The following is a 15,581-nucleotide window of genomic DNA, read 5'->3' as shown; positions in this document are numbered from 1 at the left end:
GATCATTTTAGCATTAATAAAAGAAGAATTAATAAATAAACTTTATACAAAATCTACAGAAAGTTTGAAGACAGAAAAAACATTAACAAATGTAGGTAGTCTGATTAAATTCTAAACAAAACAAAACAAAAAAATAATAATTAGTGCTTAATCCAACCAAAGCAAGCTTATTTCAAACCCTTTTGACCGCTGAATGACCAAGATCTTTGTGTTTACCAAGTTACAGGTTTACTCACACAACGTAACCTCACAGAATGGCCTAACCTGCTTCAGGTTAATGGGTGAAATGGCTGTGTTGACCTAGGTGTTTTATTTACCAAGTGCCTGTTTACTTCTCCATTCCAAGCCTTCAGCTCCACCCTCAGAGGACAAACTACAGCGCTTAAGAGAATCCTCTGGATCAATACTCCTCTGGAAAAAGAATGGCATCCTGACGAACTGGGTTTTTGTGGTCAGTTTCAGGTGAAGGGTACCTTGACCTAAGACTCCGCAATCATCTCTTAACAATGCAGTGATAGATCATTACAACAGACAGGGGTTTGTTTTTTGGCTCTTTTCAAAGGATAGTTATAGTGAAAAGACAGCAAATTATCATCTGAAATTCATTGTCCAATTGAAAGCCAGTGCACCTTCTCCTAAAAATCCAATAAAAAATATAATATATAACCTTATATCTATTATTTACTGGTTCCATGTGTTCTGGCAAAATATCATATCTGATAGAGCTACAGAAAAAGTAGCTCTAAATGTGTTATTGACAAATGCTATATTCATTTAGAAAAGATTACACACAGTTCTTTTTCACACTCGTTCGTGGATTAGAGAGTTTTTCTGCGACTGAATAATAGCTGGGCTGGGTCACACAGCCTTAAGAGGCACTTTAGATTTAGTGTATCCTAGATAATAGATTGAAGTGTTTTCAGAATATTTTCAATGAACATAAAGTTCAGGGAGAAAGACTGAATAAATAGACTTTTTATGCTCAAAATGTCAGTTATCACCAGCTTTAGTAGCAAAGTATTGCAACTTCTGTTTGCCTTTAAAGCACAATAATAGTAAAACCCTAATTCATACATCCTTTCAACATTTTAATCCTCATGCATTCTGGTATGTTGCTGGTTGATGTAGTGCGTTTTCAGCCAAGGAAAAGTTTGTCTTGCTCGTCAGCTGGTGATGGAACTAATTTGTCCCTCAAATAAACAAATTATGTCAAGAAGACATGACTATATGTGTTAAACACTGTTAAAGCAACATGATGTTCATGCTGGACATTGCAGCAACACATGACATCCAGTGCTAATGTTTATTGCCAGTGATAGAACTAGTATGTATGGAAGCATTAAAAAAGGTGAAAGGTGAAAAGTGTAACAATGTTGGAACAAGTAACCTTATGCTTGCAATAAGACTTTAGGTGATTTATAGCAATTAGTTATGTGTGTACCATTGTGATGCTAGAGTGGTTTCTAGCCTTGTTATTAAAAAAATAAGATCTGGCATTGCAAGCAGTCAAGTTGCCAGGTATGTATCTATACATGTGTCACAAGCTGCCAAACTGGGACTGCTATTTTTAAAGGGTAGACAACATTAACTTGATGCTTCACTCCTGATTTAAGGTTGTATTTTCACCCCTGAGTGAAGATTGTTCAGAAAAACAACGACAAAATAAGAACGAGAAAACAAAAGAACAAAAGCAATAGAAGAGACAAGGAAGGCAGGAAAAAAAAACTCTTTAGAAGTTTCATGTTATTTCTCTGGCCTTTTGTATCTGTGAATACACAGCCTACTCCTCTTGTTTCACTATATTCTTTTTATTTGCTAAATTAAAACTTACAAGGCTAATTGTAAAAGAAAAAAGAGATCAGAACTTATCTCATCTATTGTATAGTGGTAGTTTTAATATAATCGCTCACATGTAAATTTTTATTGCATTCTTAATTCCATAACAAGGCATGTCTGAATCTATTCTGGTTCAGACAGGGGATACTTGGGAAAAGAGGCTTAGACCTGCACAGACAAACACGAAACCCCACATGGACTTTGGTGGGGTATTTTTCTCATTAATAATTAATATATTTGAACCCATTTACACTCCTCACCAATGTGAGCTGATCTCCTTGGTTGAAGAAATCACAACAGAAAAGTGGTGATCTGAGAGTAGAGAGCCCCAGCCACAGTCTGACAGGAGATCAATTCTCTCCCATGCCTCAGGTAGCCCTTACGCGTTGTACAGTGAGAGTGGATGAGGCAGACATTGACCAAATAAATCAGAGGGATTTCACTGTACATCGAACATCTTCCCTCAGGGAATCCCGTTCCACAGCCTTTGCATTTGTTGGAGCCTGTGGGAAGTATGTGGGCCTTTGTAAATGTAGTCTACAAAGAAAATGGTTAAAGGCGCAAAACCAAATGTGTTGAATCAGTGGGCAGTGAGTAAATCTAAATCTAAATACATTTTTTGGAATATTATCTTAATTGTGTGTTTTTTTTTCGTGACATAAACAAGATCTCATTCCTAGTTGATTTGGCGACACCTGTTGTTCTATGATAATGGAGTGTGTTTTTATGCTTTTGTAACATAGTGATAATGGAGATGACAGGAAACAAGAGAGAGAGAGAGAGATGGCTGGCCAAAAGCGAGCATATTCTCATAAAGTTATAGATATGCAATATGTGTATCCATCATTGCCCATGAATCACTGCTGTGTTGGTACACAATTTGAATTTCAGACAGAAAAGGCAGTCAGCAAAAATGAAAACTATCATAAAGAGAGGCAATTGTCTGTGGACTTCACATGTGTTGTGAAGTCACATGTCTTGAATTCACAATAATAACTTTACTTGGACTTGTCCCTTTTGACCTGATTTCCTCCACAGGCTCAGGGATGAAAATAACAAGTTATAAAAGATGTGCAGCTAATCAGCTCTTCATTGTTTCTGACAGAGACTGTCCTGTGAAAAATGAGCCCATAGACCATATTCATAAGGAGGCCATTTTCCTCTGATGTCACGCTCAGTGGGACGCACAAATTCTGTCACTGAAAGGACAATGTTGTACTGCTGTGTACCAGGTTGTAACTCATATAAACGTAGGGAATCTGACAAATCGTTGCCATTTCATCACTTCCTGATTGATCAATATTTCAAGGTAAAACAACATATTCAATCATCTATAAGCTACAAGACAACAGCTAATGTTAGCATTCAACCACACTTAAATAATTCTGAAATATCAACGCAGATCTGAGACACATTAAGTTAACAAAAACTACGGCTACCTTTCTGTCTTTTCACTTGACCTCATAAATGACTTAACTCGTTACCTGCACCCTGTGTGACGGCTCGTTTTTAAACATACTAGGGTCAGTCTTTGCCCTGACAGTGATGGCACTGCTATCCTCAACTTTGACTGAAATCAAAACAAAACTGTCTGTGATGTGTCACTTGCTTCCTGACTTTGAACCCGATCATGAACCAGTAGAATGGCGCTCATTCATTTCACAACAAAAACAAAGATAGGTTTAGTTAGCACTGATGCACTTGCTCCCCTGTCATATTACTGTATTATTGATGCAGGTTGATCATGAAACTACATGACACAAGCTAATGTCTAACGTTTGCACAAACCAGTGAACTGAAAACTTTAGCAGCGCTAACTGACATTTATGTTAATTGCAAACCTCAGGTTTGCTAGCATAACATTAACTTTTCCAGTGTTGGCTGCTCTTGCCTTCAACATTGTGGATGTAAGATTCAATCCAGATGCTAAATAAGTTAGGTTTTCAGCCATTCTTGCACAGGATTTACTCAGACATTAAAGTGGCTTCCTACCCTGAGTGTGACGTCATAGGAAAATGGCCACCGTGTGAATAATGTCTATAGGTCGTCTGTGCAGCAGGTTATTATGACCCATTGTTATGTTTTGTAATAAGGTGACGTCTAGTAGCCATAGTAACTATACAGGAGTTGGTTCAACAAAAAACAGCATTATGACATAGGAGAGCGGTGTTAGATTCCCATGCCAAAGTAGCAGTTTATATTGTTTCTATTATCCATGACCATTCAACAACGTTAACCACGTTGTTATTATTGTAACTATGACAACAAAGACCGTGTAATGTTAAGGAAGTACTTATTATTATTATTATTATTATTATTATTATTATTTATACCCAAATCATCATCTTTTCCTAAACGTGGCGATGAAGGTAAGTATGCCGCTGTCAGTACAGTCCGTCTGTTTATTATTGTACCCATGACAACCAAAGTCCGTACAGACGAGAATTTTAGCTCCGGATCAGAAACAATCTGCATACATACTGAAAAGTCACACCTGAAAAGTCACACCTGAACACCTGAAGCAGATTTTCTCTTCTCAGGTGTACTCAGGTGATTAGTTGTGAGGAAACAAGGAAAGGAAAGGCAGTTGTTGCGTTAACTTGCAGAATTTCACTACACAACAGCTGCTAGCAAAGACAACAAGTTCAGTAACACCTGTAATTTGTTACTCATGTCATTCCACCACTGGTAGTCGAGGCTGATAAGAGCCAATCAGGGATCGCCCGGGTGTGACTACGTCATTGTCTTAAAAGGTCTCTGTTTTTGCCCCTCCAGACTACAACTTTATGCGACTTCATCAACAGACTGTTTAATCAGCATGCAATCCAAATAAAGTCTTTCTGGCTCTTTAATGAAGCAGAAAAATGTGTAACACTGTCAAATGTGTGCCATATCCACTGAAACCATAGTAACCATGCATTCAGACTATATATTAAATACTTGTAGAGACAACTAAAAGGGCATCTCTAAAGAAATACCATTTAAGAAACAAACAAACAAACAAACACACACACACACACACACACACACACACACACACACACACACACACACACACACACACACACACACACACACACACACATATACTTGTAATTCTATCTTTGTGAGGACACTCATTGACATAATGCATTCCCTAGCCCCTTACCCTAACCTTAACCATCACAACTGAGTGCCTAACCTTAACCCTGACCCTAACCTTAACCTAAACCTAATTCTAACCATAACTCTAAAACCAAGTCTTAACCCTCAAAATGTGATTTTAAGGTGTCTCAAAAAGTGAGGACCGGCCAAAATGTCCTCACTTTCCCAAAATGTCCTCACTCTGTTAGTAAAATACTTTTTTTGGTCCTTACTATGTAGCAAGTACAAGTACACACACACACACACACACACACAAACCTCAATTTCTTTCCAGTGTCACTGTGTGAATTTGTTTGTCTACCTGTGTTCAATTGCCCTTGGTTTGATTCCCTCCATCCTTTCTTGAAGGCTGCTTAATAGCTTCTTTCCTTTCAGAGGAGATTGCATGGACATCTTGGAAGGGCCAAAAAGCCCAGAGATAGACTAGTTTAGTACGAAGTCCGTGTACTTAAATTAATCTCACATCACTGTAATGAGTAAGGGAAAGACTCAATGGTGAAATGGTGGGTGAAGAAATAAATGTGAAAAGACAGGCAGTGAGGGGGAAAAAAAGAGAAGTGAGGAAAAAGAAAAAAAGATTGTAGAAATGTGTTAAAGAAATGTAGGTCCAATGATTGGTATAATATTGCTTTAGATTCAGTGTAGTGCTTTAACAACAGTATACAAAATGATCATGCTTCACTCAGCAACACTATTTACAGTAATATCCAGGAGGTATCCAACAGGTGGAGCAGAACACATCCATCTTCTCACTTACAGTATCAATTATGAAAGGAAAATGATGAATGACAAAACAACCTCTTCAGGACTACCTCTGTCCTCTGTGTCACAAACACTGAATCTGATCCACAGCTCCCTTTCACATTGGATTTCTGAACAAAGTTTCATGTTGGATTAGTGTTGGAATGATATATTTCTTTGCTGGAATTGCTCTTGAGTTATCAATTAAATATGGTGATATCAGTCTGATCAGTGGTAGCAGTAGTAGTAGAACAATTACTAGTAACACTAATAGCAGTAGTACCAGTAGTAGGAGAAACTGGAATACTAATAGTGGCAGTTATGATAGCAGAACTACAAGTATAATAGTTGCAATATATGTACGAGGTATGAGCAGGAGCAGCAGTAGCAGTGATTAGCACTGGCCAAAACTAAACCTTTTCTACTGGTATTTTTGAGATTTCGATGAGAATTATATGAAGTAATATGAAGTTTCCACTGGTATATACTGCCTCCAGGAAATAGCCTTTGCTTGCAATCTAAAGTCCAATAATGACAACAGCTTTCACCTTGTACCGCCTACTCAGCTTTAATGCTAGCAAATGTACTGCTAGCCATATAAACAAAAATGCTGCAACCTTTTATAGTGTTACAAACACACTTGAGTACTGTGCTACAAAGGTTGGCTTACTTTAAGCACTGCAGGTGCACATGCACAGCAGCCTTTCTATGCTTTCACGTGTTAGCACTAGGAGCATTGTAGCTACTGTTCATATTCTAGTCATCCTGTATTGTAATCAATAGTTCATCAATATAAAAGAAGTTCGGTCATTTTGTATATTGAATATTAGCAGACAAACAAAACATAGAGTAGTGTACTATAAACAACTATACAATTCTGCTCAGCGTTTAGGTGTGTGAATGTGTGCCGTCCTCTCTGGCTCTCTGCCCACACCACCCACTACCTCTTGTCCACTCCCCTAGCAAGGCCACAGCTGCCTTTTCTTCAGAGAAAAGAAAAGAGTCACCTCTCCTCCCTTCATCACACATTTCTTCATCTTTTTCCCCATCTTTAAACACAAACACACACACACACACACACACACACACAAAATGTAGGAACCCAGCTGTTCTTGGAGCAGAACTCCAAAATCTTTCTCTGACATCCTTCCTGCCCCCCTTGCTCCCCTTCTCTTACTGTTTCCTGCTCATGGTCATTTGCATGTAAAATTCTCCATGTATCACATTGAACCTAAACATTTACAAAGTGAGTACACTTTTTGTTTAGCATTTCGTAAGTGAAAACCATGTAAAAAGTCTAACTCCAATTCCCTTTGTGTTGATTGGAGGCAGTCAAGCTCTTGTGTCCATAGTGCTTAACCACTGGACCGATGGCAAACGACACAGTAATCACCTTACAGTGTTCCTGGTGTTCCTGGGAAAAAAAAGGCCTTCTCGCCACAGGGAAGCTCCTCACAGCTAATCCTTGGGCATATCTCTCTCTTTCTTTCTCCTTCTTCCCTCTTCCTTCTTGTTTTCAATATCAGTGCAGGAATCATTTAGGATAACCTTATCCTCTAACCCAATTTAACTTGGAACTACTCAATCAAACCTCATCACTCTTCTGTTATATCTTATTAAAGGTGTGATGGCAGTGTTTGAAAGTCAGAACACAAGCTGACCACAGTGAAGCTCCTCAGCCTGTTGGCAACACTTTACAGGCTGTGGGTAACAGCTATTTTTTTTCAAACATGTGGCCTAGTTGTCTAACCACAGCTGAGCTATTGGTGGTGGTTCTGATTTGCACAGAGTATTAGCTCATTAGCGAGCTAACCAAGAGCCAAATTTCATATGTAATGTGTCCTGTTTATCAAAACCTGGGAGTTATTTTCATAGTTCTGGCCATCATTTCTGTCGTTGATAAGAACAATGTACTCACCAGTTTAGCTGTTGAGATCTGGGAACACGGTGACATTGCTAAAAAAATAGTCTGGGTGGAAAAAAAAAAACACAAGAAATGAAATGATTAGACAGGCTGTAAACCCAGGTTAGCCAAACTTATCTGAAAGAGAGAACAAAGTTGAACCACAAAAATTATCACTCCAACTTTCTGTTGTCAATATCTATCACAGTTTGCAGACCCATCCTGCTTCAAGGGCGAAAGCTTTGGCCAGACAAGGTGGTGGGGATGGAGCCCTTACAGGCATCAGCACATTACAATTAAACACTAATAGCTAATGGTCAATGTTGCTGATCTGGGAAATTACTAGCTCCCATTTCTATCCAAATGCACACACCCACTGATGCAGTCTATATATGAGACAGCTTTGTAAAAATGATAAAACATTGAATATTTCTCTGTATGTCTTTAACCAGTAATTCCATGTTGATAGTTGATAAAACACATGCATAGTAGTAAAGGCTGCACACCGCAGACAATCCGCTCCAGTGCACAGAGTTGCCACCCATTAGCATGTGTGCATTTTGACCCATACGACATTGACAACCTGGTCAATTCAGTAGCAATACTACTATATTCATTTTTTAGTTTTAGTTTAATTACATGAGAAAAGATAATAGAAGATAATTTTCTTTATTAGTGACACAGTTGGGAAATTTACAGAAGACAAATGCAAATAATAAGCATCCTCTACAATTGCCACAAATAATACCAGGATAAATGAGAGCACAAGACACGAAATTCAAGTTCATCAAATAAACTCAAAGCCTGTCTTTAAGGTTTGTGAAAGAGATGGATTGTGTTGCAATATGCTGGTGTTTATTCCACAGCTGTGCTCCCCTGAGTCTAATATCTGAGTATTGACAGTGAGGCGTTCAAAATCTTGGAAGAAGTCAATGATGTACACATCTGCTATTGTATCTGTGGATTACTGAATTTGACTGAAAAAACAAACAAACTATGAAATGGTTGAGATACAAAATTGGGCACACATCTGTTTGATAAAAATATATGTAAAATATACAGTAGATTTATGTTGGAAATACAGAGAACATTCAACTCATGGAAAAGTGGGGGTGAGTGTACAGTCTGGCTGCTAAATGTACAAAGTCTGACAAGTCTTTGTCAGGCTTTGTAGCAGCCAAAAGAATATTGTAATATGTGAGGTAATGGTAAATTAAGTAAACCTACATTGGCGATGATAAAAACTAACTTTTTTTTTTAAAATACCAATTGATTTTGTTATCATACTACAAACCAGATGAATATGCTTTTTACATGTTAATTTTTCATCACTATACCAAGAAATCTTGGTAATAAGACTTGAGAAGAAGAAACTAGAAATACACTATCTTCAGAAATATCATGAAGTTAGATTTATTAACATTTAAATAAAGTTTGTTTAATTTGAACCGTTTAGAAATTTGAAGAATGTTTGTGTCAAACCAGTATCATCAGCAAGAAGTGACAGGAACACAGCTGAAGCTGCAGCAACCAAGTCCTAAATGCATAATACGAACAAAAGAGGTCCAAAAATGGACCTCTGTGGGACACCACAAGTCATTTGCACTTGTCTGAAATCCTGCCTTAAACATTTACAAGTTTTGTCAAATTAGTCATATAACAGAGGAGCCATTAGAAGGTCAATTGGTTAAAGCCACAATATGACAAGTTATTGAATAAAATATTATGATCTATAGTGCTGAGAGCTGTGGATCAGTGCAGCATCAGTAGTGAAGCAGATGTTGTTCTGAACCATTATAGTGAACCATTCTGACCCTCACCTATGATCCTGAGCTTTGGGTAGTCCCCAAAAAGGTGACATCATGGATACAAGTGGCTGTAATGAGTTTCGTCTGCAGGGTGGCTGGGCTCAGCCTTCGAGATAGAGTAAGGAGTTCGGACATCTGGGAAGAGCTTGGAGTGGAGCTGCTGCTCTTTTACGTGTCAAAAGCAGCCAATTAAGGTGGTTCGGGCATCTGGTTATGATGCCCCCCAGGTGCCTTCCAATGGAGGTCTTCTGAGCATGTCCAACTGGTAGGAGGCCCCGGGGTAGACCCAGAACTCACTGGAGAGATTATACATCTCATCTGGTCTCGGAACGCCTCAGGATCCCAAAGGAGGAGCTGGAAAACGTTGCTGGACTACTTCATTTGACCTGCTGCCACTGCGAGCCGACCCCTAGTAAGTGGCAGAAAACGGATGGATGACGTTTTAAGTGTTTTATAAATCCAAAAATATATTTAAAGCTTATTCATTATTGTTTAAAGCAGTGTGACATTTGTCAACGAGCTGAATAGCAGCCATGTAGGTTTAAAGTTTTTTTTTCTGAACTCATACTGGTGTTCATACAAATTACTTGACTCTTGAATGTGCAGAAGCATTCTATTGTACACCAAACTTTCAAGTATTTCTGAAAAACATGCAAGGATAGAGACAGGTCAATAAATTCTAAATGATCTCTGATCTCCGGATTTTAAAAGAGGGACCACTTAAGCAATTTTGAGATCAGTAGGACCAGTTCCAATTGAAAAGGGCTCTTGTAAACACACGAGTTAGAGGTTTAACTCCTGATTAAATTATTTTGGTTACCATTGCAATCATAACCTTATCATGACATCCTGCTGAGTAATGCGTTTTGAATCTATCAATGATCTCGCTATCTGCTGGGGGATCAAAATTCTGAAGGGAAGGATAAACTTTATTTCAAATACTCAGATGGGGAGCCATCAACCAGACTGACCTGCTGCAAGAGAGTTGCACCAATATTCACAAAACACTTATTAACAGCACAAGAAATTTCAAATAGATCTGTGTATGTTGTAGTGCCTGGTTACCCTCACTTTTTCCATGTTGTTTTAATATTATTGGAGGCTTCATTAAACCTGTTTATAAAGTTGTTGTTTTTTTGCCTGTTTTTTAAAACAATTAAATGGTTAAACTTGTTTCTATATCTCATATATATAGACAGATTCAATGGAGATGGATTTTAAATATATTTTATATACCGTATAGATGGTTCTTTTTGATGGCTAATTTCTAGATATATTTTATTAACCATGGTTTATTGTGTCTATTTATTGATATTTTACTCAAAGCTCACTGAAGCCATAAATAACTGAATCAGGACCTTCAAGACATATAAACATTTTCCTAAGAAATATCACCAGAGACTGGAAAAAGTTAATGTTTCATGAATGTTGTGGCCTTAACTCTTTTTATGTTTTGCCTTTTTAGTTTTAGTAGTTTAGTAACATGAAAAAAATGATCAGATATATATCAGGGTAAATAATACCAATGTGTGAGACATCAGCATCAGGAGAGCTGGTAAAATTTTATCAATAAGAATTGCAGTTGATGAGGTACCTGTAGTTGGTTCTTAGATTAAGGGATAAACATAGGGGGAGTATAATAAGAGAACATCTGCTGTGAATGAACTAGTCTCACTTGAAAGAAATCATTACAAAAGACCTAAAGAATTCTTTTCTTTCTCCAATTACTCTTTCTAGGACGCAGGATAGAAGACTACTGACAAAATGTTTGCATCAAGGGGTTTGTAAATGCAACCACTGATAACATTTTTTAACTTCAGGGACTGAACAAGAATTTTAATGCACAGTTAATCAACATCATTACATTTGGAGCTGATGACAAGAGCACATCTCTCAATGTACTGGAATTTGTTATGTAAAAAAGTTGATGCACCAACACCAACTTGGGCTCTCCAACAACAAAGACCATTTCATCTGAAACATTTATTACTTTTAACTGCAGAAAGAAAGTTGCTGTTATATCATTTGCTTTGATAAGGAAACAAGGACAGATCAAAGATTCACAGTTATGCATTTCATGTTAGGCAGCAGGTGACCATCTCAAATGAAAACACTTTTTGCAACATGATCAACTAACACTTGTATAAAATATTTTAAAGCATTGAAGTACAGCAAAGCTCCATTATACCAACATAATGAATGCTTTGCACTAAACCTTGGGTGCACATGGATGACAGGTACACATAATGCATCAGAAGTTATTTCTGAGTCCAGTATCATCATTTCTAGTATTCTGCGGTTTATTTGAGGGTAGGTGTTTGTCATACCACACAACATTCACCCCTGTCCCTGGCTGCTTTCATTGTTGGTAAAAGTTCCTTTTGTTTTGACAGACAAATTAAAAGGAAGAAATTAATGAAATCATTTGAGCCTTTCAGGAATTTTGCTTCATTCAAAATGTCCAGTGTGTCCTCATGGCAAAGAAACCTGACAGTGATAGGCCTAGGCCTATAGCAACCGAGGTGAGAATCTTCCAGATATACGAGCCCTCTCCAGCTCAGTTTCCCAGGGGTCTTTATTTTAACTTTAACCTTCTGTCATCTGTATCACACCATTTGTTTCGCTTTATTGGGAAAACCATACTAATACTGGTCAGAGCCTCCCTTTTCTCTCAGAACAGCCTCAGTTCTACGTGGCATGGACTCCACAAGATGTTGGAATTTCAATTTTCATTCCTCTGAGATTCTGGTCCATGTTGACACGATTACATCACAATTTCTGCCGATTTGCCAGCTGCACTTTCACGCCACAAATCTTCAGTTCTAACACATCCCAAAGGGGTTCTCATGGTCAAATATTGGATAGTAACAGCAATAAAACTCACATCAGTGGGAGTTATAGCACATAAACATAAGAATAATACAATCAAACTATATTATAACTATGCTAAGTTTGAGTTATTGTTTAATTGAACCTATAGCTTCCACTGTCATTACCAAAGAACATATATCTCTGTGGTAATTAGGCTGACAGTGTTTTGTCTGTGTTTAACAGCACAGTGACATAATGCTAATCCTATTCCAGGCAACTCTGACAAACAGAAAACACTTCCTCCACCAAGATTTTTAAAGTGAGCAAAAATAACATTGGAAAAAGTGAAATGCTCCAACATAAAACTGCCTGATGAGAAGACATATAAACAAACTCCATATCGAACTAAGATTTCATCATACCTAGATTTTCTTTTCTGTGTACCTGCTCTTCCTCTCTCATCTCCATCACCTCTTTCTCTCTCTCTCTCTCTCTCTCTCTCTCCTCCCTTCCCAATGCTGCGCTTTGTGCGACGCAGTTTTTCCATTTTTCCTCTGTGCCAGTGACAAAAAAAAAAGAAAAGAAAAGAAAAGAAAAGAAAAGAAAAGAAGGCCAATTAGCCCTAATTCGAGTGAATTAGCCAATTCACTCGGAGAGAAGCTAACTAGCCGGTATGATAATGGACGACCATTGTTTGACGTAGTGCGACTAAACAGGAAGAGATGATGTCTGAGGATGCGCTAAAAGGGAAACTCCTGTTACCTGTATGACGCTCCCGGGGATTCAGCCGCTCGTCCGCTCCGTTGGCCAAATCCCCGACCCACCTGTGCGGAGTAAAGATGTGTTAGTAACGACAAGATCATTCACTCCAATCGCTACCACACAAGCAATGATCGGAAGAGACGGAGTTGGTGATCTTGGCGTTGTAGAATATCTTTGCAGTACCAAAGTTTTCAGGTAATCATTTCTTTCTGTTATTTCTTTTATTATATCGCCTACCTCTGAAAAGCACCGAGGTCCGGCTCTCAGTTGTGGGCGCCGTCATGGGTGTCATATTTAAATCTGGTGACCGGGGAGGCCTCGGAAGTACACTGGACTCACTGTCATGTTCATGCAACTACTGTAAAACGGCTTTAGCCTTATGCCTTGGCGCATTATTATGCTGAAAGTAGCCATTAGAAGATGCTAAACTGCACATGGGCAGCGACAGTGCTCAGATAGGCTGTAGTGTTCAAACCATGATGGTACATGACAAAGAAAACTTTCCCCACACCATACACCCTCAGCAGCAGCCTGGACCGTCGACACAAGGAAGGTCAGGTCTATGAGTTCAAGCTGTTGACACCAAACTCTGATCCTATCATGTTCTGCCTCAGCAGAAATCCAAATTAATCAGACCAGGCTTTGCTTTTCCAGTCTCCAACTTTCCAGTGTTGTTGAGCCTGTGTCCACTGCAGCCTCAGATTTCTGTTGATGGCTGACAGGACTGGAACCTGATATGCTCATCAACCTCAAGGTTGAATGTGTTCATTCTGAGATGTTTGTCTGCTCACCGCAGTTGTAAAGAGTGGTTATGTGAGTTACCATAGCTTTTCTGTCAGCTCCAACCAGTCTGGCCATTCTCCTCTGACCTCTCTCATCAACAATGCTGCTGCTCGCTGAATGTTTTGTTTTTTAGGTTTTAGAAATACTCAAACCAGTCTGTCTGTCACCAACAATTATTCCACGGTTTAAGTAACTGAGATCACATTTTCCCTATTCCAATATTGGATATGAACATCAGCTGAAACTCCTGACCTGTATGTGCAGACTTTTATGCACTTCACTGCTGCTACACGATTGGCTGGTTGGATAACTGCATGAATCAGGTGCACAGGTGTTCCTAATAAAGTGCTCCATGAGTGTACAACTGAGCTTCAAATGCACCTGGAGTGGATAATAACACATGCTAATTCCATGTCTGTGGCTTAACTATTTGACATAGTCGTGTTAAATAGTAACAGCGGTAGAAAACATGCCCAGGCTGTCTTGTTACTTTGTTCCTTACAAATAATTTAAAAGCTGATTTCTTTTTTAATTTTTACTCCTCTCCAACATCACTGATGTGCTAATGGGGGTCCTGGGTGGCGAGAATGCGTCCACTCCCATGGTAAATATGGTTACACTGTGAGTTAGGTTTTATATAATCAGCCAGCCCACATGTTGTGCCTCAAGGTTGCCTTTCACACAAGAGCCTGCAAAAGTAAAGAGAATTCAACCTGTATTCAATCCTTAGACCTGAAGGCAGCAACACCACTTGACCCCACATTCAGAGAGATGGCAAGCTCAATGAGATGTAGTGGTGAGGAAGCTTGAGATCAGGAAGCTACTGCTCCACCTCTATCTATCTGTCTATCTATCTATCCATCTATCTATCTATCTATCTGTCTATCTATCTATCTATCTATCTATCTATCTATCTATCTATCTATCTATCTATCTATCTAAAAAAGGCATCTGAAGAAGTAAAAAAATATAAAACTAAATATACTAAATAAATAAATCAACCAACACTTGTCAAGTCTGACGATGGTGTTGAGGAGGAGGGAGGGCAATAATTGCTGTCGTTTCATGTGTATACCTGTTGTGTCAGCCCCCCTCCATCGCCCTTCATCCCCTGTCTGTCTGTTCTGTGGCCAGAGGACGAGAGTGGACAACAATACTGCCAGCTGCGGCCACAAGCTGTGAGCAAAGGCCATTCATTTAAGAGGAGTTTTTGTTCAGCTTAAGAAGTGAAGTGGGAAGTTATTTCTTTGAAGAAGCCTCCTTCTGAAGATTTGCTGATCAAAAACCGAAGGTTTTGTAATTTGCTGGAACTCCTGCTGTATTTCTGTGAAAGGTCCAGTGGAGTAAGAAAATGTAAAAACAGGAAAGAAAACGGACAGCCGGTGTTTCCTTACATACAATAAATGTACAATACAATACATTTCCTCAAAGTAACTACTTAAATTGTATTTTTATGTCTCATCTGTCAGTTATGGTCACTGATCAATAGTGTGGTGCTGAAAGTTTGAACATTTGATTTTAAAAACGCTGATAAGGAGTCCCACTTAACACACAGTAGAGGCCTGTACGGTGTCTTTATTATTATAGTTTGTTGGGTCAAGCTGAGTACCACAGCACAAAAACACAAAAGCAATAGAAAAGACAGAAAAATACTTTACTGTATATGCATGATCATAGACTCATTTGTAATGTGTGTTTGATGCAGGCTATTAGAAAAACTATCAAAGACAAGATATACTAGTGAAGTAATTTTGAAATAATGAAAAGGCCCAGATATAAATAAAGATGGTTTA

At 38.5% G+C, this 15,581-nt stretch overlaps 1 protein-coding gene across 1 annotated transcript in view; it reads right to left on the bottom strand.

Annotated features, from left to right (window-relative positions):
* Positions 1 to 14,602, bottom strand: part of zbtb16a (zinc finger and BTB domain containing 16a) — a 167,066-nt gene extending 152,464 nt beyond the window's left edge. The window contains exons 1-3 of the mRNA XM_071506568.1: positions 13,006 to 14,602; positions 9,445 to 9,841; positions 7,640 to 7,690 (exon numbers count right to left, since the gene is read on the bottom strand). The gene's annotated coding sequence lies outside the window, so the exon portion shown is untranslated. The remainder of the gene's footprint in view (positions 1 to 7,639; positions 7,691 to 9,444; positions 9,842 to 13,005) is intronic.
* Between the last annotated feature and the right edge of the window lie 979 nt (positions 14,603 to 15,581).

Source organism: Trachinotus anak, unplaced genomic scaffold, assembly GCF_046630095.1.
Source record: "Trachinotus anak isolate AG129_WGS33_773 ecotype Australia unplaced genomic scaffold, CSIRO_AGI_Tana_v1 ptg000020l, whole genome shotgun sequence".
Taxonomy (NCBI): Eukaryota; Metazoa; Chordata; class Actinopteri; order Carangiformes; family Carangidae; genus Trachinotus; species Trachinotus anak.
Note: the sequence above shows the minus strand (reverse complement) of the source record. Positions and strands in the feature narration are given on the sequence as shown.